This window comes from Catharus ustulatus, chromosome 5 (genome assembly GCF_009819885.2).
Source record: "Catharus ustulatus isolate bCatUst1 chromosome 5, bCatUst1.pri.v2, whole genome shotgun sequence".
Taxonomy (NCBI): domain Eukaryota; kingdom Metazoa; phylum Chordata; class Aves; order Passeriformes; family Turdidae; genus Catharus; species Catharus ustulatus.
In genome coordinates this window covers 42,287,989-42,301,033 of record NC_046225.1, presented here as the reverse complement: position 1 = coordinate 42,301,033, position 13,045 = coordinate 42,287,989, and positions in this window count along the sequence as shown.

Here is a 13,045-nt window from a genome sequence, read left to right as displayed (position 1 = left end):
CAGTCAGTGTTGTAAAGTTTCAGTTTTCGGTAGTATTTTTACTCTCAGGCAATTTTTTTCCTGCCTTTTATTTATTTATTTTTAAAGAACTTTAAAAATTACTGCCACACAAGTCACTGTAACATTTTAAAGGCCTTTTGTTTGTTCCCATTGCACAGGATAAGGCACAGGTCTGTCAGACCCAGCAGCTGGGGATACTTTTCTGAATACAATTCTCTTGAGGACAAGAAAATATAGACATATAAATAGGGGTGTGGGCTTGTTTCTGGTGAAAGTCTTGAGAGCTGATGGCTGTTAAAGTGTGTTTTAGTGCCTGGGGTGGGGTCAGTCTCGGTGCCCCAGGAGGCTGGGTCAAGCTTCCAGGTGGTCATGGCATTTGTATGCACATTCAGCCAGCTGGGCATTTGTGGGGTTGCTGCATGCCAGCCCAGCTCCTCCTGCCTTCATTTTTGTTTTCCATTTGGCTTGTCTTGACATCTTTGGTTCCTTCAGCCAAGTTTCAGCTGTTTCACATGTGCACTGTGTGACTCCTGCAGCTGGAGTCTGCCTCATATCCTTTCTGGTCTGGTCCTCCTTTATCTCTCCTCCCTGGGTGCCTTCCTGCCCTCTTCCGCCATCAGTCTGTAGTGCCCTGCCAGCCCCCCTCACCCCACCCTCCAATTTCCCCCAGCTGTATGACTTGGTGCTTTCATCCTCTCATAAGTAGCCTCCAGCAGTGCTCCAGGCATCCATAGGGAATACTTTGATCCTGCACCGTCCTTGGTGCAGTGTGCTGGGTTTGTCTGGGGCCAAAGCCTTGGACTAAATGAACTTCATGGACATTCTGTGGACACTTTATGGACATTTTATGGACATTTTGCAGGGGTGGTCCTAAGGGAATGATATATGTGTATTTTTCAAAGGATGGGAAGGGGGTGCTTGTTAATTAGAATGTATTGGATATTGTGGGATCTAAGCATGACATAAAGGGTGTGGGATAAGGAGTGTAGAATGTGCTGGTTGCAATTGGGGTAGAGTTGATTTTATTCATAGTACTTGGAGGAGGCTGTGTTTTGGATTTTGAACCAGAATTGCCCCTTGTGCCACTTAAGTCATTTTGCCTCAGGTGGACAGCCACGTGTTGGAATATGATAAACCAATTCACAGGGGTGACAAAGCATGGCATGGGGCAGTCCTGACCAATTCACAGGGGTGACATAAAACATGGCATGGGGCAGCCCTGAGTCACCAGAGTGGTGCCCCAAAACACTGCCTTGCTCTTCCCAAAGCGGCTCATGGAGCATGAGCTGGGGGTGTGTGCACCCCCCCACCCGCACTGCCTGTGTGCCTTGGGGGTGCTGCATCTTCCCATGGGGTGCTGTGGTGCCCCACTGTGCACAGCCACATCCCTGCTGGTGTGAGGGAGGGCAGAGGGTCCTGCAGATGATGCCATCCAAGATGTCTTTCCCTAAAAGCCATTTCCCTGAAGGCTTCCGCTGCCCCGGCACACACCGTGTGATTCATCCTTGTGTGTGCACTTTTTGCAGCTTCCTTTGGCATTTGCCATACTTTGCTGGAGAAAATGAGATAATTCCTGTTTTGCTGGAAGGCCATGGCTCAGTGCCTTTTGGGAGAATATTGCTAGTCTGGTGACTGCTGTTTGGAGACGCAAGTTTCTTTGGTATCACAGAGGCTTTTTGAGCATTTGATGTTTATTGTAGAGGAAAACTCACAGGGAAAATGTAAATGATGAGGACAAGCAAAGCTGATACAAGACCTCTTCATGAGCATTTCAAAGGTTTCTTCTAAAATGAATTATATAAAATCAATTATACATCATAATAGAATTTCCCGAGGTTGAAGGGACCCATCAGGATCATTGGAATCCAGTTCCTGGCCCTGCACAAGACAGCCCCAAGAGTCACACCATGTACCTGAGAGCATTGTCCAAACACTTCCTGAACTCTGTCAAGGTTGGTGCTATGATCACTTCCCTGGGGAGCCTGCTCCAGTGCCCAACCACGCTCTGGGTGAAGAACCTTCCCCTGATATTCCACATAAACCTTCCCTGACACAGTTTTCTGCCACTCCCATTGGTCCTGTCACTGTCATCACAGAGAAGACATCACTGCCTGACTCTGCTTCCCCTCACAAGGAAGCTGTAGACCATGATAAGGATTCCCCTCAGTCTCCTCCAGGCTGAACAGACCAAGTGACCTCAGTCACTCCTCATATGCTTCCTCTCAGGGCCTTTCTACACAGAATGAATAGTTCTAAAATTAATTGTGTACAGATGCGCACTTGGGGATGTGGCTTAGTGGTGGGCTTGGCAGTGTTTGGTTAATGGTTGGCCTTGATGATCTAGGAGTAAATGAATCTATTGCTAAAATATGAGTGCAAGCTTTCTGAAAGAAAGAAAAAAAGAAAAAAGTTTAGAATCAGTTACCTAGAGAACAACAAGACACTCTGCCATGCCTGGCCTCTCAGCTGTTCTGGGGAGTCTGCCTGGGCACCCACATGCCCTGTGTCAGGCTGAATACACCCTCCCTTGGAGAATGTAGCCAAATGTCCCAGCCAGCTCCTGCCCAGCTGGAGAGTCAATGTGGTGCCCCCACAGCAACTGCTGAATGTGAGCTGTGGAGCTCACAGCACTGTGACAACTGGGCTTCCTTCACAAGCCAAGTGACCACCTCTGCTGAAGTTACCCTCACCTGAGCTTGTTCATTTTATGGTTTTATACTTTCAGGTTCCAGGTGGGATAGAAGAAAAGCAAAACCAGAGCACTGCGATAAATAGTAGGGAATTACATTTATGGCAAGTCCACATTTATTCATGGAAATCTGGTTAACTGGGTTCTAAGTAGTTTTACTTAAATCTCTTAAGTTTTCATCTGAATAAGGTCTTTAAAAGCAGACAGATGATACTAAATCAAGTTCATTGCAGGCTTAGCTGTAGGAGTAAGTTATCCCATCCCACTGATCCACTCTGACTGTCTGCAGAAAATGCTAATTTGAGGTAACATAGCCTTGATGAAGGAAAAAAGGGGATTAGCTAAAGGAACATCCATCCCAGTAAGTCAGGGTGATATAATATTTATTTAGATGTTTTAATTAACCAAGCACCATCTTCTTGTGTAAAGAAGCTTGCTCTCTGTGGGACTCAGAGCATCCAGGTACAGGACAGCGGTGTCCGAGGCCACTTCATCAGAATTATTACCCCTCTCACTGTCTGTGCACGTAATCACCACAGTCCTGCTAAGCTGGAACAATGTCCCAGCTGGGTCACTTCAGGTGAAGCCAACAGGATGTGCACTGGCTTCCCTTCCCTTGGCAGCAGCACAAACATCCCCAGCAGCACGCCGGGAGCTGGTGCCCGTGGCCAGATGCGCGCTGTCCCACAGCGGCTGGCACCTGCTAGACAAGAGGTGCTTGTTTTTCTCCTCTGCTACATGACACATAATGCCAAGCCATTCGATTGCTTAAAAACAAAGCCTGGTCTCAGCAGGCATGAAGCTGCCTGGGTTATTTTGGTCCTCTTTTGGATGTTTGTTCATGTGTTAACTTGAAGTAAATTGTTACAAAGACAGGCTTCAGGTTCAAAGAGCAGTGTGAGGAAGAGCAAGCTGCCTGCCCCAAGCCAGCTGCCCCCGGTGGAAGAGATGAAGGTATCAGGTATGGCTCCAAAGCCCACAGAGGGATCTGCACTCTGCTGGAGACCAAGGATGAAGGAAAAGTGTGCTTGAGGGTTTCTAGAGAAGTGCAGTCATGGGATCTGGGGAAGGATGTTCTCCCCAGCACCTGTGCTGCTTTTTCCAATGGCTTTTGTTGATCTGGAGACAAGAACATGATTTGTCCCCTTGGATCTACAACAGCTCTCCTGTTGCATATCCCTTCACAGGTGCTAAGTGACCCCTCAAGTTCCTTATTAGGACAGAGACAGCGACAATATCCTCCAGGATATCCCCACATCAGCTCAGATGCTGGAGTGCCTCTGTGTCAGGGGTGCAGGGCCTGCGTGGCTATACCCTGATGTCCAGAGGGCTCAGGCTGTGGGAGTTGCTGTAACTCACGAGCCAACTGCATTTTTCCTGGACACCTCTCCTTGCAGCAAACCAGGTCCATTTGGCGAAAGCTCAGGTTACCTTTCTGAATGCTGTGTCAGTTTGAAAAGGGTGGGGACCCTCTTTTTTGGAAGGATAAATCATGCTCTCAAATAAAAATTTGTGCCAAATTTATGCTGAGAATTTTATCTGCCTAATAAAATTTATATGGATTGGTTGAGGCCTGTTCTGGATTTTTGGCGGAGGCCAAATTGATTAAGACCTTACGCTTAGTGTCCACAGCCTTCAGCTTCCTTTGCAGATCTTTAATATGCTCCTTATTGTAGCAGTAGCACCCTTCAGAGTCCTTCATTCAGGCAGTAATGTCCTTCAGCTCAAAAATCTGCACACCATTCAGAAAAATGCCATTAGCTGCCTTTCCCACAGTGCTGCCCTGAAAACTCACACTTGATGTTTCTCCAGCGGGAACTCCACACTGTCTCTCATGTCTGCTTTCCACGATCCAGGGCGGAGCCTGCCCACCTTGTTCCCAAGCTGCCTACCTTCATGCTTACAAAAAAAAAAGTATAAATACTTAGTAAACTTTAAAAAAATGAAATATTATTCCTCTGATCCCATTTCTATTTAAAATCCTGCCAAACTGTGTGTTTACTGCAACTATGAGTGCAGTTACTGTCAGATGGGCAGTACTGCCCAACAGCATTGAGCTGTTTTTATCATGATTGGGCACCAGTTTTGCAAAAGCCCAACCACATCTTCCACGAAACTGCACTCTCATTCTGCTTTTGTATATCTCAGATAGGTGTTTCTGCTCTGCTTGGAAACTCCTTTTTTCATTGCTTTCCCTGACTGAGTAAATATGTACTCAGTGCCATGACATTGTTCTTTGCACTTGGGCTGTTTCCAGCTGATTAATTATTACAGCCATGAGGTGGTTTTCACAACAGGAGGACAGGGATGTGCGTCAAATTGCTGGCCTGAATGGACCGGTATCCTGTCTCCAAGATTTTGGATAAGTATTTGGACAAGATTATTTGAACCAGGGCAACTGAATTTGCCTTGCCAGAGTGAATTTCCTTGATAAATCCCCTGCCATTTATTAATCAGCATTTTGAAGAGTTTCTGAGCTGGAGGTTGTATCTGAATGATTATTTAATCTCAATGGACACATCTTGCACAAATGGGCACTCTGATATACCCTGGCAATGAGTTTCTTCATCCAGATATATGTAGTGTAAAAAAGTACTGCTCTTCAATTGCTTCAGAGCAATTGCCTGATAATTTAACCATAGAACAAGCATTCTGATTTTGTCAGATATACAGGCTAGGAAGGTGATGCCATGCCCTATATGTTCACATTTCCTAGAACCATGTGTTCCCAAGGTTTGGGCACAGGTTAAATCTCACTTACCTGGGCAAACATTAGCAAGTGACAGTGTTCAGTGACACTCTCTGGGCACACATTACTGGTACCACCTCTGCAGGGGCCCAGATGAGACCTACAACCACTGGGTTTGCCAGGTCACTGCGTCACCAAATGGACACAAGTGATTGCCATTCCTCAGCAGTGCTCCCAGGAGAAGGGCGGTCAGGGAGCGTGAGCTGGCATGAGCAGCGCTTTCCAACTTGAGCAGCTGAGCGTGAGCCACTGTGTAACCCATCCCTGCCTCTGGGAGCATCCTGGAGCTGCCTGCCATTGTGCTCCCTGCCCAACCATGGGCTGTGGCACTCTGCAAAGAGACAGTGCGTGCAAATGTCTTGCACATCTGTACTTCCAATCTTTCAAAGAAGAAAAGCCCATTGTGTGCAATCAACAAACATATTTGATTTTTTTAAAGGTTTTCTTTAAAAACTTTTCTTTCAGACCACTGTCTGGTTTTCACAGAGGGGTGTTACTTTCCTTCAAAGAGGAAGCAGGTGCTTAGAAAGGATTTGTTTTTGCAGTGAAGGGAAATTGCAGGACACTTGGCCGTAGCTTGGCCCTGCTTTGCCTGATTCAGAAAGCCCCATACTCAGCAGACCTGTGTGTGCTGAGCATCTCTCCCAGCCTGCAGGGTGGCAGCAGCCAGCAACCCCTTCCCCCGGCAGCCCAAGGGGCACAGTGTCCATGCCTGTGCATATGTGTGCCTGCACACAGGCTGTCCCTGCAGTGTGAAGGGCTCCAGGCTGTCTTTATGTTTTACTGCTTGACAAAAGGCAGACATAAAAGAGAAATTTCTATGGTGACAAAACAGTCGTGGAAACAAGTGTCACTGTCAGTCAGGGGCCGTACATGACACCCTGTACTGAGGGAGTCTTGCAAGCTTTGGCCAAAAGCCTAGACTTGACAGGGATGGGAAGAGGGAGGAGAGGAAGGCAATACCGACTGTTTCTCGGTCCTTCTCTTTGGCTACTCTTTCTTTCTTACTTGAGTGAAAGTGGCTACTGGATTGAGAGGCTTTAGAGCAGGATTTGCTAACTGCTATGCCACCTGCTTCTCCACAAACCTGGCAGAATCCAATTTTTCTTCACAGGCTTTTCAAAGAAATAAAAACATACAATCAATTTTAACCAGAGATTTATTTCACCTCACTGCCTCACCTACACTTTTCACCATTCCATAGCAGTTGTGGATGAAATGCAGTTTCATTACACAGGAATTACACACAAATGTGGGAAGAATTCCCACTGTCCACCCTCACCTTGCATGGCAGTGGTTTGCATGTGTGCTGAGCCATGATGCCTGTGCCCAGACAGATGCTGTGTGTGGCCCTGGGAACTGGTGGTGAGAAGGAGCTGCTGGACTGCAGCCGATTCCCAGGCTGTCTGCTGGCAAGTGACCCTGGAGCACAGGGCTGAGGAGCAGGGCTCAGCTCCCTCTCAACACCCCATGTCTGGTATTGCTCAATGCAGGGGCTGCCTGGGCAATTGCACGGGCCTGCTGAACGGAGGGGAGGGGAGAAAAGAAACAGGAACTTCTCTCTGGAATCACATCATCCCAAAACTGAGAGAAGAAGCGAAAGTTAAATAAAAGGGACTGTAGGGACTGTTTTAAGCAAAGGCTGTTGAACTTCCTGACCTCACAGTGAGCAGTTCCTATGCTACAGTCTGTGGAAGCAAGGCTTGACTCAGTGCAACAGTTTCAGCTCCTTATTTTCTGTTACTAATTTGTATTAATTATCAGTGGCATTATACGAAGCATTCTCTTGGGTGTCTTCTAATACTGAGGGAAATATCAGACTACCTCTAGAATGAAATTTAGCAAAAAATTAATAATGTCTCCGTTTCTGAGTTACGAGGGAAGCATTAGATGAAAGTAGGTGCAGCTTTCTACACCCGCTGAGGTTAGTATGACATATCAATACTTGACCAAAAAAGAAAGAGCACCTTGACTATTTTTCTGTGCCTGCATTGCTCAAAAAACTCTGGCACAAAGAAGTGTAGGCCTAATCTTCAGATTAATGGTTCATGCAATTTTCACTTGTGAAGGTTGAGAACAGCATAGTGGGAACTCATACCCAGCAGGACTTACAAAAGTAGGTGGTGGTAAGGTTGAATGGCAAGTCAGGAAAATTTTAGCATCAACTCCAGTGCAAACATAGCTTGAAATCCTATTAAACTCTAGGAAGACAACATGTTAGCAGGTACAGTGACCTCACAGGTATCACCAGGACCCTGATATTTCCTCTTGTTTCATCATTGCGTGTCCCAGATGTGGTCAAAACCAATTTTGATCAAGAGGTAACCTTTACTTTTTTTTTTTTCAGATTGCAAAAGGGGAAAAAATGGGATAACCACAAGCATTGCTCTATAGTGCATAAGACTAATCCCTGAAAGGTGCACAGAGCTACAATTTCCGTGGGAAAATAAATTCAAACTGTGGCATGCTCCCCTATAGCTTCCATAAAGTAAAACTTCAGTGTGATCCAGGGCTCAGAAAGCTGTGTCTCCTCTCAGGTAGACCCAGGATGAAGAGTTTCTTGAAATATCATGAAAAGTACTGTACTGGGAACTTGATAAGCTTCCCATACTCAGGATGATATTCACATCTGTTGCTCTGTGAATAAGAAAGCATTTCATATTTCTTAGACAAAACTAGGCTAAAATGGAATTATAGCTGAGAGCAGATTAATAAACTCCAAATAAAACATATCACAGGACTGTAGCAATTATCTAGCAAAACAAAGTATGTTACAAGTCTAGAAAAATCAGACTTGCAGGTAAATTTAAAAGGAAATATAAACACATGAACGCAGAGAGACATAGGTAGCCAAGCATGGCAGGATGATGGTACCTCTTGAGCATGGTGTTAGTCTAACCTCACAATTTTGGGACAGCACCTCATGGGATACAACCTGCTTCATCTGCTGTGCATTCAGCTGAGGGTCCTGGGGCCTTGTTCTTACAGTTTTATCTCAATTTAAATGAAAATATGTGTGAAAAATGGTGCCAATTTGTTTTCATTGGTCTAGATATTACCCTGGAACTCTTTCCCCTTATTGGTATAGACATTAGAGTATCTCAGTCCAAAACCCAAAATTTATTACTAGTTCTATAAAAGGTCATACCACCATGATATCCCACATTACCCTATCTTTAACTTTCCAAGCATGCTGCCACATTGACTTTTTATAATTTTTTAAAGCAGTTATATCACCTCTTAATTTTAAAAAGCAGTTATAGCCCCCTGGTATTCATGGGAAGATAGACACCAAATCTCTTATCTTCTGATGTCCAGACCCACCTTACAGATTTGTTAGATGACATGCCTACTTATGGCTCCCTCACCCAAATATTTACTCTTGGCTGTAGTTATCAACAGCAATTCCACCTAATTCATACCTAAGGAGCCAGAACCAGCAGCCATCCCCCCAGCTCCAGTTCTCCCTGCTGGCTGAGGAATAGCCTTTCCCCCTCACACAGAGATTTCTTTAAACCCAAGCCTGTAAATAAACTACTTTGAGGTTGGAGTTTCATGTCATTTTTAGGTCAGACTGAAAAATGCTTCTAGTAGCAATAAGAAAACTCCCCACCCTCCTTTCATTTCAGCTAAGTGTAAAAGAGATCTCATCCATGTTGCTCATGTAAAAAACCTCTCACTCCCTCTCTCAAGTGGTTTGATGGGGTTTTACATTTTTATCTGATCTGCAGAGATTTTTCCCGGGCATGTACAAAGCGCCAGCTGTCCCTAGGGCAGGTCTTGACTCTTGGGCTTCGCTTCAGCTCCTTTCTTAGAAAGTACAAGCCATGCAGAAAACCTTGCTGAAAAGTCACTGCATGCCTTAGAAAGTGAAAACCTACTCTTGGGCAGGGCCTGAAAGTCTGTTAGCACCACGCTCCGAAAGCTCAGAGGCGATGGAGCTCCTTGGGGAGACAGTGGGTGATGCAGGGGTGGCAGAACACCCAGTCCCACCCCTCTGGCCTCCTGTGGCTTCACCACAAACAATTAGTGAGCAACCATCATGAAGTTTGATCTGATATTATGTTATGCAGCAGAGACAGTTTAAAAATAGGTTTTTTGGTGGCAGCACAAGCTTCCCATCCCTTGACGTGTGTCTGAGTCTGGCTGTGATGGCCATGGAGGCAACTGAGCAACTTTTCCTAGTTTCTGCAGATACTTTGAAGGATGCCAGTGAAGCCATGCTGTGGATTTGTTTTGCCTGTATTCTGCAGTTGAAATTTATTTCTAACGAAAGGGTAGAGGGAAGAGGAGACACTGGGACCTGCACTATTGCAAGCTCTTTGACAAAGTGGATTTAGATGCGAAGTAGGTGTGTCATGGCCTGAACCAGAGTATGCAGACATGAATGTGACACCAATGAGCAGAGACTGCCCCAGCAGCAACAAGACTCCTCAGATGAGTCCTCTCATCTGAGAGGACACTCCAAGAGTCCTCAGATGAGGCTTAAGGAAGAATCATGGCTGACTGGAGGTGAGGACATTTCCATCCCCCTCTTGACTGAAGCATTTTTACCATTTCTGTTTTCAGGCTGTGCAGCTCAAACTTTTGCAGAAACCAAGTTACTGTCCCATAGCCCAAGGTTGTCTTACTGTTCCCTAGCAGGCTGAGAATGTTAAGACAATTCTTGGAATGCATGTCCTCATTCGAAGTTTATCAGAGAGTACTTGTTTTGCCATGTGAGTGTGAGACTACACCATGACCCACTGGCATACACCAAAACCAGTGAACACTGGAAAAACTGAACTTTGCATCAGACTGACTCGAATTAGATGTTTTAATGAGAACAACTCACATACCCCACCTGTTCTTTCTACCTTCCATATCACATAAAGATTTGCAGATGGTTTATGAGATGTTACGGTCTGTGCTCTCACAGCTGCAAGACGTACAAGTTGTTTATAGAGACTAGAAGAGAACAAATTCAGCCTTGGCCCCTTCCCCACCTACATCTGAAGCTATATGTGGAACAAAGCATCTAATGTTTGCACTGAACCTTGCTTCCACTTGCAGAGCTGAGGACACGAGGAAACAAGAGCAGAAGACTGCAGGACTTGAATATAATCGCAGACACTAACTTGAGGCTTCTTTCAACACCCTGCTCTGCAATACAGCTTTCATATTTTTACTGTTATTCTGATTGATACTTCTTTCTGATATGATCTTACTGGGGAAAAAAGGTGCTTCCTGAGGTGATCTACAGCTCTGCATCCAGAACAGACACACTAAAGTATCTGTAACCTCAACACGACAGGAAAAAACTTGGGTCTGCCAACACCACCCCTTCTCCAACTTGTCATCACTTGGCAATTTTTGGTGTTCAGACACACTGCTGACAGAAATTAAACAGGAGAATCTGTGCTCTGGATAATGCCAGTGAATCATCATCAAACTTCTGGGAAAAGGTTTTTACCAAGCTTAGCCCACAGAGCTATAAAATCACCTACCTCAGAGAAAAACGTCACATTTAAAGCAGCAAGAGGAGAAAAGTTTTGGTTAAGTGAGGAAAAGGCTTAAGAATCGACATTACTTTCTGAGGGAAGGGATTACTATCAGGTGCACCTTCATTTGCTGTGAAATAAATTAGACACAGCAAAAATAGCATTTACAGAGAATTCTGCTGGTCTTGCAACAGCTATGAAACCCAAGACTACCAGAAAAGCAAAATCTGGAGTTTTTACTCAGCATGCATTGAACGGACTGCTCAAAGTGCTGTTTCTGATGGGTCAGCCTCTCCCTGCCACAAGGTGTGCCAAAAGCTGATACTGCATTGTGAAGGTTGGTGTGGCTGAGGAGCTTCATCTGCAGCTGAGAATATGGCCTAGCTGTTTGAAGTAAGAGCAGTGACATCTGAAGGCTTGTGTTTCATCCTGCCAGGAAAGGTGCTTTGGTGATCAGGAGCCTGCCAACAGGCTGTCTTGCTCTGAAGCAGGTTTCTCACGACACAATGGGAATGCTATTAGGCAGAAAGCCTGGGAAGAATTCTCACTCTTAGATTAAAGGAAAAAGTTACAGTAATTTCACGAATACAAGCCGCACTGTTTTGACCAAAATTTTGCTCCCATACCGGGAATGCGGCTAATATTCAGGTGCGACCAATATGTGAATAATTTTCTGACATTTTCAACCCTGGGAGTGCAAACCAAGTCAGTGCAAACTGCAAAGTCGAGCTCCTTCCAGTAAAACCCTGCATTTACGCGGTTGTTACAAATTGGTTACTCTGTTGCACGGCAGGTGGAGCTGCTCCGTGCAGGCAGCACAGGGGGTGGGGAAGGCGGGGCAGCTCCCTCCTGCTGGCCCCGCGGCTCGGGGGAAGCAGGGGCTCTCTCCTGCTTGGCCCCGCGGCTCGGGGGGCTCCCGTCCCCACGTGCCACCGCCGCAGGAGCAGGCAGGCTCCATCCCCGGCTCCCATTGCCGCCGCAGGTGCCGGCAGGCTCTGTGCCCCCCCCTGCCGCTGCGGGGCAGCGCCGGGCCGGGGTGACCAAGCCCGGCGGCGGTGGTGGCCGGCCCCGAGCGGTCCTGCCGAGTGGCAGCGCCGAGCTGGGCCACCCAACCTTGTCGGCAGCCCCTAGCGGGCCGAGCCTGCACAGCCTTAGCTGAGCCAGTAAACCCCGCCCTGCCGCGGTTCTGTTACTATTTGGCAACTTTGTTGCACGCGGGTCCTCGCTGCGAATGACAGAGCGGCTTATACTCAGGTGCGGCTTATTTATGGACAAAAAACAAAATGTTTGCCAACACCCGGCAATGCGGCTTATACTCAGTGCGGCTTGTATTCGTGAATTTACTGTATTTTCACAGTTTCCAGGAATTAACGGTGAATGGTAAGATCAGTTAGGTTGATTTTTCTGAACATTATGTTAAGGACATCTGAGAAGAGCAAAATGTGATTAAAGGTGCGTCAAAAGAGTGGTTTGCTCAGGATTTTGTAAGGGGCACAGCTTCTCTTGGGACTCTGACAACAAAATAAATATGAAATGTAACAAACCAGGACCCCATCTGACTCCAGAACAGCTGAAAGGTCCGCATGGAATTTTGAACCACAGAGGTCAGAGGTAGATTTCAGGGCACCGTATGGCTGAAGCCATGGAGAAAGTGTTACATTTAAGAGACTTGTGAGAGCACCATACCACTGCCCAAGAAAGGTGTCATGCTGCAGAGATCAGGAATGGCATAACAGGCAATGAGCTAAGGTCTAAAGCCTTTGCGGGTTCTGAACTCTAAACAAGTGCAACTCCTGGATTCTGGGAAAAGAATTGAGGGGAGGGGAGGGGAGGGGAGAGGAGGGGAGGGAAGGGGAGGGGAGGGGAGGGGAGGGGAGGGGAGGGGAGGGGAAAGGGAGGGGAGGGGAGGAGAGGGGAGGGGAAAGGGAGGGGAAAGGAAGGGGAGGGGAAAGGGAGGGGAAAGGAAGGGGAGGGTTAAAAATCTAATCCAAGGAAAACCTATGTATTTGTTGTAAGTTAAAAGCATAAAAATGTACAGTCATTATAGGCACAAAGGCATTAATCTTTATGCAACTTGACTGGGGAGGCCCAGAAATTCAGATGCAAAATGCTCCTTTTTCTGTGTCA